This window comes from Triticum aestivum, chromosome 3A (assembly GCF_018294505.1).
Source record: "Triticum aestivum cultivar Chinese Spring chromosome 3A, IWGSC CS RefSeq v2.1, whole genome shotgun sequence".
NCBI classification, from domain to species: domain Eukaryota; kingdom Viridiplantae; phylum Streptophyta; class Magnoliopsida; order Poales; family Poaceae; genus Triticum; species Triticum aestivum.
In genome coordinates this window covers 394,457,876-394,476,449 of record NC_057800.1, presented here as the reverse complement: position 1 = coordinate 394,476,449, position 18,574 = coordinate 394,457,876, and the positions used below count along the sequence as shown (strand labels likewise).

At 50.6% G+C, this 18,574-nt stretch overlaps 1 long non-coding RNA gene across 1 annotated transcript; it reads right to left on the bottom strand.

Moving 5' to 3' along the window:
• Positions 1–314: 314 nt before the first annotated feature.
• Positions 315–2,470, bottom strand: LOC123061389 (uncharacterized). The gene is made up of 3 exons (XR_006428986.1): positions 2,073–2,470; positions 1,074–1,985; positions 315–955 (listed from the first exon to the last, which is right to left on the bottom strand). It is a non-coding gene; the product is annotated as an uncharacterized lncRNA (long non-coding RNA).
• Between the last annotated feature and the right edge of the window lie 16,104 nt (positions 2,471–18,574).

Below are 18,574 nucleotides of genomic sequence, written 5' to 3'. Positions count from 1 at the left end.
GAATCTTTTCTAAATGGTTGACCTTGAACTTCCCAACATTTTTCATTATAGACACCTTTTTTTGTATGTAATAACGTCTCTATACACACCTTGAACTTCTCGACATTTTTCACTATACACACCTTTTTTGTATGTAATAACTTCTCTATGTCAAATGTCTCCCTGAATGTATATGAGCTTACCTAAAAATATGTACGTAAGCTTCTTTTTTAATATGAACTTCTCGATTTATTCTTTAGTGATATAGAAATTTAGTGAAAATATCTAGGTTTATACAATTTTTGGCTTTATCATTTAGTAACGAGGAAAAATCCTTGGGTATAGTGTTATAAACTGAATATATTTTTAAGTCTATCATAGTATCAGTACAATGTTAGTAGTAGTCCCTGTAGACACGGTGACAACAATTATAAGGAACTCACAAGTAAAGAACACTTGCATCTCCCATCCTGGTACATCTAACTCACCGAAACCCATAAGCAAATCACCCTACGTAACGCCTAACACTAGTACTTCTGGCTGACAGAGACATGACCTGCTTAGCTTGGTTAACAACCACTAGGCTATGCCAAAATCAGCGAGTGCACAACTAGCTCCTGCCTCCGACTACTTCCCTAGAGCACTATGTGAGGCGATCGAATGCATCAAGCGCGTGCTACAAACATATTACACATGGATCGAGTACAACTTTATCGACAGCGATGGCGACCATGGATGCTGGAAGAAAGACGATTGGCATGACCTGTAGGAGTCGTCCTGCTAGTGTGGTACAATGCGGACTTCGGCAATGCCATTCATATGGCCGGGAGGTACCAACGACCGGTGGAGACGTGGCAAAAGGGAAGGTCGCAGGCTGGAGGTGCGATGCTGGGAGCTTGGTTGCTGGAGCATCAGGAGAAAGAGATATGTTGGAGGGCGGCCGTCCATGTTTATACATCAGGGAAAGGGGCCATAGCTGCGGGTGAGAAGGCAATGTTCAGAAATGTGCTGCTCATTCACTAAAATCGATGGAACTATTCTAGTCTAATACTTCACAAATTTGAAATCTAAGCAGAGTTTTTGCTGGAACTTACCTCATGGAAAATCACTAGATCCGAGATCACACGACTTCTTTCTTTATCATATCTGAACTTCAGATTAGTGCCTTCCCATTTTTTGCTCTGGCACGCTGTACAAGCTTCAGATAGTACATTAGAGAGCAGTAGCACAATACACAACACTAGAAGAGAGTAGCAGCAAGCTTTTCATTCCATTAGGAAATTGATGAAAATAATTAAGAACACTTACTAGATAACCAAGAAACATGGTGAAAAAATTCAGCGGAAAAAGTACAACTCAAATATCAGTTTTTCACATTCTGCACGGTTAATTCTTTTTTAACAACATACGTATGAAATTAATTAACGAATCAAAACTCAAAAAGGGACTCTCTTTTATGCAGATGTAGACCCAATCATTCATGATTCTTCTTTAACATACTAAGATGACCAACAATACTGACTTGCAAACAATACTATAGAAAGAAACATCAGAGTTACCTGTCGCTTGAACAAGTAGAGCTGAGGCAACAAGTTCAGTTGTACAAATGGAACAAACAAAATTGTGTTTATAGCTCTTGCGATGCGCAAGAAAGTCTGACGACGACGACGGACAAGCTCGTCGGGAGCAATAGGCGATGCAAACAACACACCAAGATTCAGAGATAGCGACAAACTCTCGTTTGTCATTAGCACATCAAGCACAGAGCAACACAACACATCAATTTCCCCTAAAGAAAACTAGAATATGAAGTCTCCAAAAGAAAGGGTGTGGCATGCCATCCAAATGGAGCATCAGAGTAGTGGTTAATTCATCGTCTAGCAACGGCCTCTTTGTGGGAGGGAGCACCGTGAAGGCACAGTGTGTCAAATCCGTCTGGCCGCTACAGTGACATTTGAACTTCTTGCAGCAGCACCAGCTTCCTGCAGGGGCATGGCGGAGGAGACCTGCATGGCACGGGCGAGGCGGGATCAGGAGTAGCTCCAGGATGGAAAGGGATGTAAAGGTGGAGAAGGTCAGGGGTGAAGGGTCACCGGGGCGACACACTGGTGCGAGAAGGCATGGCGGCGCTTGGACGGTGCGTGGCTGCCGGAAGGAAGACGACGTTCAGCAGCAGCGAGGCATCTGGCGATGACCACAACTGGGCGAGGGGTCGTGGAGAGCCGCTCGTCGGCGATTGATCCCGGTGGCGGCATGGTGGCGCGGGGGTCCGGGGAGGGCAGGCAGCGACGGGGCGCCCGGGGAGGGCACACGGCGGCAGGGGCGGTGGGGGGAGGCTCGTCGCGGCGGGGGTTCCGGCGAGGACACGCGTGGCGTGGGGTTCCGGGGAGGGCGTGCACTGCGGCGGGTTCCAGGAAAGGCGTGCGCGGCGGCGGGGCATCTGGGGAGGGCGCACAGCGGCAGGGGGCGATGGGGGGGGGGGGGGGGGCTCGTGGCGGCGGGGGTTCCGGCGAGGACGCGCGCGGCGTGGGGTTCCGGGGAGGGTGAGCGCGGCGGCGGGTTCCGGGGAGGGCGTGCGCAGCAACGGGATGAGGGGCTCGGGGGAAGAGGTTGAGGAGGTTTGGAGAAGCGGGTCAGGGCAGGGGTGGTTCTTTTTTAATCCGGAGCTCGATTCAGTTTTTCAAATTCGAGAATAGCCCGTCCGCCCGACGTGATCCAAATAACTATTATGATCCTGCGATCCTGAGAAATATATAAGCATACCTATTATGTTTCTCATTAGAGGTGGCAATCAGGGATACACATTCTTATTGGGATCTGGTCCATCTATTTTCCCACTTTTCATTTCTTTCATTCTATGTGATTAATAGGTATTTCCTTATATAGATGGAACAGGACCATGGTCCCCTCTTCATAGCTACTCCCTCCGTTTTGAATTACTTGTCTTGAATTTGTCTAGATACGGATATATCTAGACTCATTTTAGTGCTAGATACCTCCGTATCTAGACAAATCTAAGACAACTAATTCGGAACGGAGGGAGTAGTAGACTCAGTGGGTAGACTGCCAAACTTGCAGCGGTGCAGACCTCGGCCCGCGCAAGACGGTTCCTATCCCTCGAACGGTTCCAAAATGTTGAATGTACAGATCGCAGGAAAGGTTCATGAGTTGGTAATGACAGTCATTCACCTGGTACATGGCTCCATAAACACAGCAACGCCAAACATCGTATTTTATATGTTAACCTTAGGCCTGAGCAATAAGGAAAGGACATTACAACATATATAATATCACCATCCTTTTTTGTAATGCAACGCGTGCAATTTCTAACATGAAGTCATGCATACTAGGAACATCAAAGGGTTATGAACGCACTAACCCCATCATCATATTATTTGGTGCATTAATTATTCGTCTCCCATCACTTATTAATGATTGATGAATGTAAGGTCCATGCAAATATCACAGTGTGCTTAGCTACTTACAAAAAATGAGTGTAAATTAACTACTTAATGATGAAAAATAAGGTCCATTTTGCATGGATGAATGCATAGTGTGACCCATTCCTGACAACATCTCGGAAGCGTGGAGAATGACATGCATGTCGAGACAATATCTCTGATCCACGTCTGGGTTTTCATGGAACGCCAGGTCACGCGCAAGCTGTTCGCCCCAGCATGTTCTCTCGTGACAGAAGGACACACCAGCTAGCACGCATCTTTCCAAAATTAGGTATCACGCATGCATGGTTTCAGAGAGCAACGTACAGAGCCTTGCATCAGATCTGTCACAGTAAAACTCGCTAGTCAAAGGTCACATGCGAGTTAAGATATCTTGTTGTTGTCTTCTACACTTTCGAGGCCTAGAGTAGACACTACAGTACCTCACATATTCATAGCCCCGTCTCACACTTCTGTCCTCCTCCGATGTGGCTGCCGCATGCCATTGCTGAATCTCGTGGTGGATGCATCCCACAATTGTTGTGGCTGAGAACGACCACAGCGACAGCGGTCCCTTTGCCGGAGAGATGGATGCTTTCCAGCCCAAGCAAGTCGTCCACTTCGCTGCCGTGAGGTGAGGATGTCTTCTACATCCTTGCTTCTGCTTGCCGTCCACACTGCCGTGGCGCTCCACGGCTAGTTCATCCTGTTGAGTATATGTGTTATGTGCATATTATGTATTGGGCCCGCCTCCTAGTTTCTTGTATAGTTGAGGCCCATGGTCCATCTTTGTACATCATATATACGTGTCTATGCACGAAGAGCAATACATCATGCAATTTACATATTCTACATGGTATTAAAGCCAAGAGGTCTCGAGTTCAAGACCCGGTTGGCGCAATTAAATTGCAGCCCACTTTCGGTTCACGTTTAGGCCTGAGGGAGCCACACGTGAGGGGGAGTGTTGACGTATAATGTGCTGCCTAGTCTCTTTCATCATATCGGTCTTTTGATTGCATTGGCTAGAGCATGCATTTCTACACATCCCTCTCTCGCGAGATCTTGGGTGGATGACTACAGTTAGGACCGAGCCCCCATCCGAGGGCCATCAACGAGCCGCCATGGAGGACATCATCACCTCATCTGCATCAGGCCCGACGTGGAGCCTGCCTTGAGCCCAATGGCCAGCCTGCCCCAGCCCAACGTCGTCGCTGTGTAGCTGGATCAATGCAAGATGGCTGCCTCGTCAACGCTTCGATGATGGATTCAGGTAGGTGTTAATTTTTCTCTTCTTTATGTTGTCTAGTACTTCTTTTAAATGTATGTCAATGGGAAATCATCATGGTCAAGATAAAGAGAGAGAGAGACCAGAGCGTGGCATTTGTAATGATTTGCACATATTTCATTTTAGAGTTTTGTACATAAAAAAGAGTTTTGTAATTCTATTACCACCAAATTATGGGTTCTCTTGAGCTTATTGTTCCTTCAACCTGTACGGTCTTTAACCTTACTGTTAGAAGGGAGAGAGAGGGTTTGGTGAAATTTGTTGGATGTATTATTGAGCCTCGAGGGCGAGTATATATAGGAGTACATGATCTACTTGGAGTACAAGGCAAGCCAGAATATTTCCTAGTCTAACCTATGTTTCCTAATACAATCACGTTAGTCAACATCCCCCCGCGGTCACAACGGTAGCGACGCAGATGGTGAGTCTGGAGAAGAATCTGAAGGCAAGCTGACGAACACCCCCCCACAGTCGTAACGGTCGACGCATCGCGGAGTCATGGCTGGAGTGGAAACCAACGAGGTTGCTCAAGCAGGCGGTAGCCCTTTGTGTCGTTTGTCGATGTAGCCAAGAGCGTGGGTGGTGGAGCCGTGGTCGAGGTAGCCGTGCGAAGAATGTCATGGTCGATGCCGAGTCGGGGTGGCCGGTGTCGAGGAAGTCGCCATGGAGCCGTGGGAGCAAGGGGGCGCCGAGTTAGCATAGGCGCAATGGTGTTGAATTAGTGGTGCGCCGGGAAGAATATGTGGTTGACGACGCGTCGCGGCGGGTTTGCCAAGCCCGGGGGCACATCATGGATGAAGGCACACACCGGTGTTGCCAGCACTGGGCATGCATAGACGGATGAAGACGAAGTTGACGAAGCGCCGACCAGGCTGGCCAGGCCCGGGGACACATTGTGGATGAAGGCACGCATCGGTGTTGCCAGCACCGGGCATGCGTAGACGAGGGACCTGCACGAGCTGTACGCCATGTCGGAGAAGTCAGAGGGGCCATCTGAGAAGAACTCGACGATGATTGCGGCGTCCATCGGCGCAGGGCCAATGTCACCAATGGTGGTCGGAGTAGACAAAGTGGTCGGGGTAGATGATGGCGACGCTGGCGACGGGCTGGTGCTTGGACAAAGACGAAGGGGTGGACGGGCGGCGGCGGCGGCTACAAATGTAGCAGCGGTGGAGGCCAAAGAAGAGCGGCGGCGGTGGCCTGACGGCGACGGCGGCTAGGTTAGGAGTGCGGTGACGGTGCTTGAAGTAGGCGAAGAACCCTGACAGCGTGACAAAGACTGGCGCGGATGGTGGCGTTCCCGCGCCAAGGAAGACAGCGCGGCGCATACCACGGGAGGTCGACGCACGGTGACGCGGAGTGGACCGCGGGCCGCGGCGCTACGGCCTGATGGGGCGACGCAGCGACGGGGACCGCGACGTTGCGGCCCGAAGGGGCTACACAACGGGGGTTCGCGAGTCGGTACAATCGTGGGGACGGCCTCGGGGTGGCGGCGGGGACCAGGTATCGCGACACTATGGGCCAAAGGGGCGACACACGAGTCGATGCAGCCGCGAGGGGTACCACGGGGCGGCGGCGCTGCGGCTCGATGGGGCGACGCAGCGGCTGCCCGATGCTCGATCGGTGGAGAGGCACGCTGAACTCGGGAACGATCTTCACGGGATCTGCGGAGGCGCGTGTAACCAACGGGCCAGGTCGGTCGCGTGGCATAGATGAGGCGGATCATGGCGGCGAGCGTGTGATCAAGCCGATCGCAAACGAGGTCGGGAACGCCTCTCGGTGGAGGCGTGGTGGCGGCGGAGTCCGAGATGAAGCCGGCGACAACGGACGGCGTGAGACGTCGTGCGGACGAGCTTGTCAGCACCAGCACCTGGGCTGCGAAAGCAACGCCGGCACCCGGGCAACGAGGCCCGAGCGACCAACTAAGCAGCGACGCCCGTGTTGAGGCAGTCGACGCAGCCGTCCCGACGCAGACGAGGACGAGACCGGCGAGGTAGACCGCTGGGCCGCCGTGCAGACACGGCGGAGGCAGGTGATGTGGATCGATGGGCGGGACGGTGCGCAAGCGACAGCTATGATTGGCCGTTGCATGGCGCGAGGCCGCCAGGTCAAGGCGATGCAGGTGTCCCGATCGGAGCAGGGCGGTGACGGCCGGCGCGAGGCTACGGGCGGACCGATGCGCGGACGGCGGCTGGCCCTGACGGGCCGCCGGATCGGAGGAGAGGCCGGCTGGTCGCGCCGGGGTCGGAGTAGAGGACAGTGGGCGACGCAAACCGATCAAGAATAGATCGGAAAAACAAAAAACCATGCGATCATGATGATCGGCGGGAGAGAGAAAACCCCGGAGCAAGGCTCAGGAAGAAGACTCTCCAGGGTAGCCGATCAACACGACCGACGGATGAACCCTAGGTACCAGCGACGCGGCCCTCGGCGGTGGTCATGGAGGCCGACCGCCCCGGGGGCGGCGCGCAAGTGCGGAAGTGGCGGCGGCTAGGATTTAGGATCGACTTGCGATAGATACCATGTTAGAAGGAAGAGAGAGGGTTTGATGAAATTTGATGGATGTATTATTGAGCCTCGAGGGCGAGTATGAGTACATGATCTATTTGGAGTATAAGGCAAGCCAGAATATTTCCTAGTCTAACCTATGTTTTCTAATACAATCACATTACTCAACACTTACAACCTGTTTGGGTGTTTTTGTGTAATTTCTACACATATTTTCCTATGTTTTTAGGTGGTATGTGCAAAATATGACTTGAGTCTGGATAGTCCCGATTGAAAGGAGAGCACTGCGAACTACTTCGTAAATGACTATCTGAACATTAGGGTTCATGGGTGTCCGCTGAAGGTTGTTGTTAACTTCCATCAAAGCTTTCCGCTTCATTGTTAGTTTCTTCCATCTTTTTTGTTCATTTGTTATCTTATATGCTAATTTTCCTTTGTGTTACTTGTTATGAGACATTTTCTGATTGTGGAAAGGAATTGTTTAGTTACCATGAACAAGAGACTTCCACTACTATCACAAGCTGTCCACCAAGAAAAATAGGAGAATTTCTTGGAGAAATTTCCGATAGTATCTTATTTATTTGGACAATTAGGAGGTACTATAAGGGCCTGTTCGGCAACTCCCCAACTCCTGGCTTCGCCGAACCCGCTGGTGGAGCTGGGCCGAACGGTTGGACTCCGCGAAGCTAGCTTCCGAGATCTGGGGCTGGTCGTAGTACAAAAACCTGGAGCTGGTGTTTCGCCGATCTCAGAAATTGGAAAACGAGGAGTTCAGGCTATTTACGGAGAGTTGCCACCGCCAAGTCAAAGAAAACGATTCGTTCGAGTGGAAAACAGAAGGAGCTTGTCGCTTCCCTCCCTACCAGGCTGGAATGGAGCTTAATGGGCTAGGCAGCTAGCGGCCCAAGACTAGCGATTGGGATTCATGGAGTTCGGTTGCCGAACAGTTTTTCCGATCTGAGATTTTTGTCAAGAAGCTGGAAGCTAGATCGAGAAGCCGGATTTGAGGATTTTCTGGAGTTGGGCAGTTGCCGAACAGGCCCTAAGTTTCTCATGCTTTTTCTGCAATGTGCAGGACTTTCTAGAAGTGGCTTCTTAACCAATGATGTATTATTCTTTTAAAAGGCCACCAACAGTGGCGACGAGGGGATGTCAGATGCAGAGGCTCTTGACCAGGGTTTGGTTGGGCCTTTGGAGCCGCCCTATGTTGCGTGTGCTATTTTTTTGAGAATTTTTCTTCTCCCTCCCTAGCTAGAAAATTGCTAAACGCTGCAGCTGAGTAATTGTGCATGAATATGTAAATTTGCTTCTTCTCAGATGCATGTACGCCTCACCTAGTACAGCTCGTGCTAATTAGTTCTCTGACTACGTGCTATTTGCAACAACAGATGCTTTACATGATGTGAATCAACCTTGTAGATATGTGTTGTTTTCATAGCTTGCCAGTAGCAGGAGATATATATGTGTGACTTCTGTTGAATTTTTGAATGTTTGAGATGTCATTTTAATTGTGTGAATGACACTGATAAACTACTCGTATTCTGAAAATGTCTGACTTTCATTCACAGTAATGCTTGAGATGTTCTTTCTCATGTAATATTGAAGAAATATGCAAGAAACACATCATATTGCTAGTTGGAGAACCATGCTACTTGTACTGAGGCCCATCACTGGAGGATAATGGCAAGTGCCTAGCACTAGAGGATAAGCTCTACCACGTGTTTTTAGAACAAGAAAGATTTTCCATTTTCTTTACATGGGATAGCACTCTCTTATAAGGTACTTCCTCCGTCCAGAAAAATTTGTCCCTCAAATGAATGTATCTAGCACCAAGTTAGTGCTAGATACATCAATTTGATGGATAAGCTTATGACAAGCTTTTTCGAACGGAGGGAGTATCACCTTAACCGGCTACCACACGGGAGGACTTGCCATTATGCCATCATGCACTTTTCCACTCATGACGCAAGCACTGTTTATATGTCCAATGCACTCTTTTCCGTTTACAAAACATTGGCGATCTGCTATATCCATGGCCTAAGACACTTTTCCGTTTACAAAGATAGTATATTGCTCTTCTAATCTTTGATGCTTCAAAGGGAATTTTTTTTGGAAAGCAAGAGAGGCCCTCAATGCAAGGTCCAAAGTGGGGTGTTTGTCTGTGAGCTATTATCGCTATGTTCAGGAGATTGAGTGTGTGGTGTTGTCTCTTTGTGTTTGATGACCTATATCAAAGTATCTTTTATAGAGACCAAAGTGGGGTGTGTCCGTTAAACTGGGTAGGCGGGCATGACCAACGCTAGTGGTCAGTCCGTGAGCTGTGAGCATGTAGCAGGCTAGCAGCCTTTGACTTGTGAGTATGCACGAAGGGATATTTTTTTTTCAAAACAATGAAGGTGGCTAGCTGCCAACCTTATATTTCAAAACAGGCAAGGCCTGATGAAGTAGAAAGTACAAAGCAAAACTTGGCCATTGCAGGCACAAGTTTAAAGAACAGACAGCAGGAAGGAGGAAAAGAGGGAGAGAGGGGGGGGGGGGGGGGCAGATTACATCTTGTCTTAGTTGTACTAGGTGGTAATTTTCTGGCACCAGAAAAGTAGATCCTCCTTAACTGATTGACTATGGGCTCTATTGCTCCAGAGATGTAGCATGTGTGCTGCATAGAAGCGAAGGTAAGTCTCAAACCAAACCTTGGAATTGAAAACCCGGTCATTCCTAGCATGCCATAGAGCAAGAGCACATGCGGCAAAAGCAACATTCCAATGGCGTCCGAAACTGAGCTAGTGCTGTGCTTGTTGGACAAAAACTAGGATGCTAGGCACTGAGCAAGCCAAAATATCCAACGCCAGCTTACCCCAAAGAACAGAAGCCGGGGCACATCTTAGCAACAGGTGATCAACGGACTCCATTGCCGGGCAAGCATCGCAATGCACAAAAGGTGCAATAGCAGACCCGCCCTTCTAAACCATATTGTCCCTGGTGTTGAGACGACCTTTGAAAGCAAGCCAGAGGAAGATCCTATGCTTGAGAGGTATAAGCGAATCCCAAACCAAGGGTCAAAGGTCGCCAAACCCCCCCCCCCCCCCCGAAAAGTGAGAAGACTGTAGAAATGTCTTGTACTGAGCTGCCCAGAGCCGGAGAAGGGGGTGCGTTTGTCATCATTCAAAGGATTAGGGGAAACATGTGATAACAGCTCATGCAAGGCCAGAAGCTCAATCGCTGCTGTTCGGGAGAGATTAGGATGCAGTTGTATGACCCATGATCCATTAGCATATTGTGAGAGCACAGAACAAGCCGGTTGAGACGCGAAGGAAAACAACGTGGGGTACAACAGACAAAGGCGACCCGCATCCAGCCATTGATCCGTCCAGAAGGAGGCCAAAGTGCCAGAACCCACAACACATCTAGAGGAGTTATTGACCAGAGGGATAAGATCCTTGAAACCTTTCGAGATAGCTGTATCTCTACTACGGACACCATGAGGAAGAGTAGCCTGGCAATAGTGTGTGGCAAACCATTTATAGCAAGGTATGTCAGAACTTTGCAGGATCTTGAAAACAAACTTGCACATCATAGCTTGGTTGTGAGCTTGTAGTTGCCGAACACCCAAGCCGCCATTGATACAAGGTAGAGAGACTGTATCCCAGGCTACTAAACATTGCCCACCTTCGACCTTATTCTTGACTTGCTAGAAAAAAGCACGCATCAGACCCTCCAACTTTCCAATGGATTCCATAGGCCAGATGAAACAGGCCATGAAATAACTTGGGATACCCGCCAGCACCGAGTTAATAAGGGTCAGCCATCCTCCTAAAGATAAGTAAGTAGATAACCATCCAGAGAGGCGACGATCAACCTTGTGAATGACAGGCAACAACATACCATGAGTTATTTTGTGCAAGGAGAGGGGCAAACCCAAGTACGTACAAGGAAAGGACGAAACTGGGCAGCCAAAGATCCGAGCAATGGCAGAGGCTGTGTTTGTATCCACTGAGACAGGCACGAGAGTGCTCTTGTGAAAGTTTATATGGAGCCCAGAGAAAGCAGAGAAAGTTGTGAGGATTGACTTAACGATTTCCACCTGCTGCGTACTGCCATGAAAAAGAATCAAAGTGTCGTCAGCATACTGGAGTACCGAGAAGAAGCTGTCTGAACCAAGGGGGTGCAGCAAAGAGACAGCTTGAAACATTTGACAACACATCCTCTGTAGCACATCAGCTACAAGAATGAAAAGGTACGGGGATAGAGAATCCCCTTGCCGAAAACCTTTCTTTGCCATCATGGGAGCACCCAACTCCCCATTGAGCAGAACTCTAGAGATGCCAGTAGACAGGAGGGTGCATATCCAGTTAGTCCACACATGTGGAAAGCCTCTGGCATCAAGGATCTTGCGAAGGCAGCACCAACTGACGCTATCGAAAGCCTTATGAAAGTCCAGCTTCAAAGCAATGACTGGCAGCTTTCTTTTATGAGCAAACTAGATCATTTCAGCAGCCAAGGCAAAGTTCTCAACGATCGATCGGCCCTTCAGGAAGCCGGACTGAAGTGTGTGGATCAAGTGAGGGATCCATGTTTTGAGCCGACTAGACAGAACCTTAGAGGCCAGCTTAGGCAAACTATGCACAAGAGAGATCGGTCGAAAGTCACGCATTTCCCGAGGCGTATCTTTTTTAGGCAGCAGGGTAATGAAAGCGGAGTTGATGCCCGAAAGGTCCACTTCATTCTTATGGAAATCACCAAAAAACCTTAGGAGGTCATCCTTTATCAGCAGCTTGAAATCCTTGTAAAACTCATTGGTAAAACCATCAGGGCCCGGACTCCTGTTGTTTGGCGAACAGTTGATAGCTTGCACGATCTCAGCCCAGGAGAACTCTATTGTGAGCTCCGACAAGTCAAGTGGAGTATAAAGAGAGCCAACATCGACTGTATCCATCAAGGTTGCAGGCTGCCCCAAGATAGCCTTGAAATAATCCGTAGCCATTCTGAACAAGCACTCTAATCTTATTACGACGAGCTTGGCAATTGGCCGCTGTGTGAAAAAACTGGGTGTTCTCGTCCCCAGACACACACCAGCGCAACTTGGCTCTTCGACGCCAAGCAACAGTTTGCCAGAGGATCAGGTGCTCAGCCTTGGCGGCCGCAAAAACCCTGCGTGTTGCTTCAACAGGAGAGAGCGATCTCAACTCTTCAACGGCATTTAAATAAGCCAGAACATGCTTTTTGTTGTCCACGAGGATCCGCAGGCTGGGCTTTGAGCGGCACCACTGCCGTAGGGCAGCACGTATGCGCCTCATTTTGAAACTGATCAAAGAAGCAGCAGAGCGGATCTCCCGAGTACCATGAGACCAAGCTTGAGAAATAATGTTGCGAGGTTCCTCCAACTCCGGCCAGTGATTTTCCATACAAAACAACTTGCTTTTTTGCGTGCTTGTGGAGAAGGACAGAAGCACAGGTGCATGATCAGATGTTGTTGTATGTATGCAAGAGGCAGTCGACTACAGAAAACTGAGGTTCCAGGCTACATTGACGAGCACATGGTCCAAACGGACAAGAGTAGGATGCTCTCTCTTGTTAGACCAAGTGAAGAGTCTGTTATCAAGCTGAACATCGTCCAAAGCATGGTCTCAAATCCATGAGTTAAAACTTTCCAACATACTCCAATTGATCTGACCCCGGGATTTCTCATGCGCATATCTGTACATATTGAAATGTCCCAACACAACCCAGGGCATGTCAGGGGGACTGGCAACACTGCTGACAGCCTCAAAGAAACTCAATCTCTCATGGTTCAGATATGGTGCATAAACAGATGTGAGGAGGAACGTGATGTTTGTTGATGCAGAGATCATCTTAAGAGTGACATGGAACTTGTGCAGCGCTACCACTTGGCCGAGGAGCACAGCAGGGTCCCAGGCAACCAAGATGCCCCCGGTCGCGCCATCAGACAGAGTAACAGCCTGCTCCTTGAGGTTCATGGGCAAAAATGCACGTAGCTTGAAGGGATAAATGGAAGGCACCTTTGTTTCCTGCAAGCAGACAACACTAGGGCAGCAAGAGATTATAGTATCACGGACCAACGAGCACTTATCATCCTCCCCAAGTCCACGAACATTCCAGTTCAGAATCTTCATAGTGCAGTAAAGAACACACAGCCCAGAACAAGCAAAGTAAAAAAGCAACATGATCATGATGAAGTAACCAGAATAGAGCACTAAGAAAGATAACTTGGAGTAGTAGCATACAAACTTAGGACCAACAAACCATAACAAACTACGTGCCTTGAAGAGAGGCAGAGCCAAACTAACTAGAGACTCAAGATAAAACGGACACAAAGGAGAACGACATGACACTACACGATACAGACATTTGAGAAGTACAACTATGGACAGTACTGCCCGAAGGCCCAGACTAGATGCATCCAGCCTAACCATTGAGAGAGTTGAAGACACATGCAGGGGAAGCAGGGGCTGCACCAGCGGATGTGGAGGAGTCAACCAACGAGACAGGAATGACTTGGATCTTGGCTTGTTCCAGGATGGCCCCAGCGTTGAGGTCGCAACACTGGGCAATCTTCTTCAGTTTGCCACGAGTGAGAGGCGATGGCGTGTTCAGCAGGGGCATCACGAGCAGGCTGGCCACTGCCACGGTCTTGGTCTTCTTGCGACGGTGAGAGGCGGAGCCAGAGCGTCGCGCCGGCCCTGAGCTGGTGTCAGATCCAGCCGCCACCGCCTTCCTCTTAGCCACATGCTCGACAGAACTCAAGCGCATGCCGTCCTAGGCACGGCTGATGCGCGGACTGCGTCGGGGCGAAGTAGTGAGCACTGGCGGTAGCACCTCCTCCTTCGCTTGCTGCTCGACGCCAGGCTCCCTGCCCTCCCCGTGACCCCTCTGGCAACCTGATCCCAAAAGGCTGGATCTCGACCGCCTTATTAAGCTCAAGATCCACAAGGACAGCCGCAGCCACCGGCCCCGCACCCAGAGAAGGAGCGGGGAAGGGCTGGAGCATGGCCTTGGGAAGTAGCTCGCCAGCACCAGGCTCGCAAGGCGGCTGGCGGCAGCTGCAGACCACGGTGGCGACCTAAGGAGGCAGCGCAGCACAGGCCCCGTGCTGCAGATCGGTGGAAACGACTGGAGACAGTTGACCACACAACAGGACCCCCGGCTCGGGTCGAGGGATGCGGTGAAAGGGCCTGGAGCAGATAGGCCGGGCCACAAGGATATGATGGGCCCGGTAGTGCTGCTGGGCTGGGAACTGGGTTTCCGCAGGAGGTACACCACCGGAAAAGACAAGCGCTGGCCCAACTACAGGGAGCAGCCCAACAGGCACATTCGCTTTGGGTGGGTGTCTACACTCGACAGAAGGGAGCAAAGGAAGCGTGCGGGAGCACGGCCCACCAGACAATAACTTGGGCAAAAAGTTGAAGAAGAGGGAATGAAAGCTTTCCCGCGCAAGTACCCCCTTGGTGTAATCAAAGCAAGGAAAGAAGCCGTCATCCATGGACAACAGGCGGACTGGGATCGTGCCTGAAGCAACTCTGCTGTTGTTGAGTTCAAGCTTGAAGGAGAAGCACAGGCCCTCCATGTCGAAGGAGACCGAGACCCGCGGTGTGCGCACTTCCACCGCCCACAGCGAGGAGTGGAGGCATAGCCGGAGCTCGTCCTTGTGTAAGATTTGAGCCTTAGATGGCAGGGAGAAAGCGGATCCTCTGATGAGCTTGGGCTTGGCCACCAGCTTGAGCATGGCCTGAAAATCGGCCGGAGAGGCCGTCTCCGGGTGCAGGAAGGCGCGGAAAGCGCGCTCCGCCATACCCTCCCCACCGTTGACATGCCCTCGGGCCGCGGCGGACCCAGGATCCGCACGCCCATGGCGAGAAGAGAGCGGGGAAGTGGGACGGGGATCGGCACCATCCTCATCGAGCCGACTAGGCGGGCGCAGCGTGACCGTGGGAGCACCAAGGGACGAGCGACGTCCCAGATTTCATTGAGGATGACGTCGGCGTAGATGCCATTGCCATCGACACGGTGGAAGGTGATATGATGGGGTATGTGGTGCAGAGCCTCTACTTTGACGAGGACGAAGATGCTAGAGAACTCGCTGCCGTGGAGACAAGCGTGCTCTAGACGAAAGAGACTGGCAAAACCGGCGACGCTCGCCGCCACCCCCGCCGGTTCCACAGCTCCAGGGGCAACTTCTTGAGCGAGAGGCTGACAACGTGGCGATAGGAGAAGCGGAAAGCATTGTCGCCCGTGTTGTGCGGGAGGATCAAGATGGTGCGGTCGCCCACCTCCATCGGGCTAGCACGCAGAGCAGCAACCTGCTCGGACTCGCGCTGGAACATGACGAAAGCCGTGCCCACAGCAGAGCCGGCGAAGCGAATCGCAGTGGTGCCAAGCCGGTGACGAAAGACCCTGCGAAGACAGGGAGGAAAGAGGCCTTTGTTGGAGAGATGGTGACGAGGCACACTAGGGAGTTCTGATCTGGCACGAGAGGGTAGTGGACATCCAACGAAGAAGGTCGGCCGTGCACTACCGGCTCCATGGCAAGGAGAGGCTTGGGGCTGGGCTCAGAGGGGATGGAGGTGTGGAGAGAGCAGGTGAAGAGGCCTGTGCGGTGGGGAAAGGCTCTGGGGGAACCGTACTTATAGGTGGATGAGCACGTCGAAGCGAAGGGAAAAGGGACCTATAGCTACAACGGGCGCGAGTGTGGCCAACTAGACGGCAGAGCCAGCAGACCACCGGATCCCCGCAATCCTGTCGCCAGTGTCTATAGGAGAGGCATCGAAAGCAGCGATCATGCCGGTGTTTAGGCTTACCAAACCACAACCGTGGATACGGTGTGGCTCCCGAGGGATTATCAGCAGCAACAGCAGCTGGGGAGGAGAGCAGCGCATCTCTGTAGGGAGTAGGGATAGGATCTGGCGACAACGTAGGAGAAGGACGGGCAGCTGGAGCAACACCAAAATTGCCAGAGGAATCCGCGCGCGGGCCGGCTAATGGTTGGTCAGCGGAAGGTGGTAACGGCGTAATGCAAGGGGCTCGTAGGGATAAGCACAAAGCTAATTGATTGCGGGGCGTCTCTATCCCGCATGCGGCAGAGCGCCCCTCCTGCAGATGCGTTGTGAAATCCCCAGAATCCGGGGCACGCGGGGCCGTGACAGTCAAAGACTTGCTAACAAGCGAGGGGGGGGGGGCAGCGTGCGAAGGACGGGGTCCGAGGAGAGACGGCAAAAGGGAGTTAGCCTCCCACATGCGTCGACGTGCATGCACCCATGCAGGAAGTGGCTCATGATGGACAGAAGAGTCCAGAGCAGAAAGAGACATGGCAACAACAATAAAGCCTGACCGCCATGGATCACGGACCATGATCTCCTTAGCAATGCACTCATGAGCCACCTGAAAACGAAAGGAGCCCCTCTGACATGGTTGGACTCGGTAGCCACTGGCACAGCCCCCAAACCAGGTGACCAGGAGGGAGGCGAACACTGCAGGAGAGAAAACAACACCGTCGTTGAGGACAACGGCGAGAAGGCCGGCCGGCCGACTACGGCCAGCCACTACCGATATAGTGCCGCAGCTATACTTGGACAGCATAGCGTCCTCAAACGAAGAACCGTCCATAGAACAAGCCAGAAAACCAGAGACCAGAAACCCTAAAACTAGACCTCAAGGGGAGTGACAACGCCGGAGCGGCGAGCATGCATCAAAGGAAGGGCTGCTGTCCAGAACAAGCACTACGAAGAACTGACCTGAGAGCCAATGGAGAGCGAAGGCCGAAGAACCGCTGATCCTGAACTAGACCTCAAGCAGCACGACGGGGCTCCACACGGAGGGATATGGTCAGATGCTGCAAGCTTCAATAGCCATATCTCGTAAAATGATATGCGTAGAAGCAGCTAAAAGAAGGAAGATGCATGCATGCGCCCATAGTTATTAGTCTCACGTGCATGCATGTAAGAGCCAATTGAATAGGCATGTGCGTTTGACAGCTTGTTGAGCCACTAGTTTGAGGGGAATGGAGCGTCGGTAGAATGAAAACGTTGTCAAGACCGTTAAAACTATTCATTTTCGGTAGCATGTGATAGTACTAAACAGTAATTAATAACTACTCCCTCTGCTTTAAAATAAGTGCCTCAACTTTGTACTAACTTTAATAGTACAAAATTGTACTAAGCTTGAGACACTTATTTTGGGACGAACGAAGTACAATAAAACATGGAAAAATATAATTGCTACAGACTAACATAGAAAATTATATTGGCCGCGTAAGAAATAACATTCGAGATACTATTCATTTTTGTTCCCATGCTCGGCCAACCCTCTCTCCCCTGGTCGAGCAACTCCCTTTGACAGTCCACCGTCGCCTTCGATGATCCATATACTCCGGACCTTTCCCTCTTCCTCCGTGTGTGTGTGTGTTGGTCTAGGGATAGATGGTGTGGTTAAACGCACTTGAAATATATATTTGTAGATTTGGCCTAAGGGGATACACACATTATGAACAAACAATTGTGAATGAAACATGGAACTTATACCCTCACGGTGGTCTACTATCCCTGTATCATCATACTGAAATGGGAACTTTCATTTTCCATTGCCCACGCCTTGCACAATAATATGAGTGCACTCTTTTTTACTCAATCGGGCACCTTTCATACCATGAAGGTCGTACCCCTTGGGGCACCACCTTGATCGACTAGCTGGTGGACAACTGTGGCACCGAATAGAATTTGTCCCTAAACCTTGCATATTGTATGTGGGCACTCTCCTTATTGGACCGAGCACCATTTATACCTCTAAAATTATACCCCTTGGTGCACCACCCAGGTGCGCCGCCGCCTTCGACCATCCATATACTCTTGACCTTTATCTCTTCTCTTCTCTTCTCTCTCTCTCTCTCTCTCTCTCTCTCTCTCTCTCTCTCTCTCTCTCTCTCTTCTCTCTCTCTCTGTGTGTATGTGTTGGTCGGGGCATAGATGGATTCGAATGTAATGTTGGCACCAATAGTTGAGGTGTGGTTAAACGCATTCGGAAAATATATATTTGTAGAGTTGGCATAAGAGGACACACCAATTATTAACGAAAATTTGTGAATGAAATATGAAACTTATACCCCTCACAGTGGTCCATCATCCCTTTATCATCATAACGACATGGGAACTTTTATTTTCCATTGCGCAAACCTTGCACAATCATATGAGTGCACTCTTTTTATTGGATCAGGCACCTTTCACACCAAGAAGGTCGTACCCCTCAAGGCACTACCCTAGTCGACCAAGATGGCAGTGGATCAAATAGAACTAGTCCCAAAAGCTTCCACATCGTATATGTGCACTCTCTTTATTGGGCCGGGCACTTTTATACC